A 1,945-nucleotide genomic window follows, 5' to 3' on the forward strand; every position below is an offset into this window, starting at 1 on the left:
TGGTTTAGTCACATGACCATCTAAGTCTGAAAATAATTCCTTTAGCATGAAATAAGTTCTTAATTATTTATCTGATCTGTGGTTCCATTTTTTGGTATTTAATATTATCTATGTTACAGTAGTTTCCTTTTCATGAACCACATTTCAAAAGTGTGATGGTTTTGTAATGCTTCAACTTGCCAGGCTTAAACTATGAGGACGGAGGAGAGAGCAATGGCTATCATGTAGCATATACATACCTTTTCCCAGTTATTCAATGCAGCACAAAAAAATCCCTGCAGGGGACTGAAGGGATTTTGAAGACATAATGAAAGTCTTTAATAAATTGACTTTAAGTAAGGCAGATTATCCTGATATACCTGACTTAATCATTGGAAGCTCTGAAAAGAAAATGAGCTATTTCCTGAGTCAGGCCCTAAAGAGTAGATGAGCAAATAATTACTCACCCTTCACTGCAGATTCCCTTCCTGACAGACTGTTGACAACTGCATCAGCCCATGCCCATGAGGTACCTTTCTACATATGATCTTTCCTGCCTGCCTGCTGCTCCTATGGATTTTGGATTTTCCTAGTCAGTTCTCATAATCACGGATTCAATTTCCTTATAATAAATGATGTTTGTGCATGTCTATCTACATCCATCTACCTACCTACCTACCTATCTATCTATAATATATCTATGTTTCATACTGGTTTTGCTTCTATGGGTAACACCTAACAGAGAAAGATAGAAAGGCATAGTATGGTATATGATGCAATTACTAAGGTTTTCTTTGAAACAATATATAATTTAGGAAGAAATCATATATTTAATAAGGGACATCTGAAACTTTCATTTCCACATTCCTTATTCTGCTTTGATATGCTGGAACAGGAGTTCTACCAACCAAATATTTTTATAGATTTTTAAAATTTTACTTATTTTTATTTGCTTGAAAGGCAGAGATATGGGGCAGGGGAAGAGAGAGAGATACAGAGACAAACAGAGATCTTCCACCTGCTGGTTCATTCTCAAATGCTGGCAATAGCTAGGGGCTTGGACAGCCTCAACCCAGGAGCCAGGAATCCAATATTGGTTTCCCAAATGAGTGGCAGGAAACCAGCCACTTAAACTATCACTGCTACCTTCCAGGATGCACATTAGCAGAAAGCTGGAATTAGAAGTGGAGCTGGAAATCAAAACCACAATGAGGTTTCACCTCCCCCCAGGTAGAATGGATCTCATACAGAAATCAACAAACAACAAATGCTGGTGAGGATGTGGGGAAAAGGTACCCCAATCCACTGTTGGTGGGAATGTAAACTACTACAAACATTTTGGAACATAGTATGGAGATACCTCAGAAAGCTGAAAATAGATATACAGTATGACCAAGCAATCCTACTCCTGGGAATTTATCCAAGGGAAATGGAATCAGCAGATGAAAGAGTTATCTATACCTCCATGTTTATTGCAGCTCAATTCATAATAGCTAATATATGGACTCAACCCAGATGTCCATCAACTGATGGCTAGATAAAGAAATTATGGTTTTTATACACTATGGAATAATACTCAGCCATAAAAAAGAATGAAATTCTGTCTTTTGCAATAAAATGGATGCAACTGGAAACCATTATTCTTTGTGAAACAGGCCGGTTCCAAAAAGATAAATATTATATCTTCCCTGATCAGTGGCAGCTAATAGTGTACCAAAAATGTAATAGGAATAAAATGAACACTTTGAGATTCTATGATTGTTTACAGCCCTTGTCTCTACTGTTGAGGACCAGTGTTTTTTTCTTGTTATTATTTGTTGAGCTTTTTACTTAGTGTAGGATTAGTCTTACGAGTATAAAGTAGACTGAAAGTAGATTGATGTAAAAATTAAGAGAGAGGGGCTGACACTGTGGTGTAGCAGGTGAAGCCTCCATCTTCAGTGCTGGCATCCCACATGGGAGCCAG

The sequence above is a fragment of the Oryctolagus cuniculus genome, chromosome X, assembly GCF_051225735.1.
Source record: "Oryctolagus cuniculus isolate XC-2025 breed Fujian yellow rabbit chromosome X, ASM5122573v1, whole genome shotgun sequence".
Classification (NCBI taxonomy): domain Eukaryota; kingdom Metazoa; phylum Chordata; class Mammalia; order Lagomorpha; family Leporidae; genus Oryctolagus; species Oryctolagus cuniculus.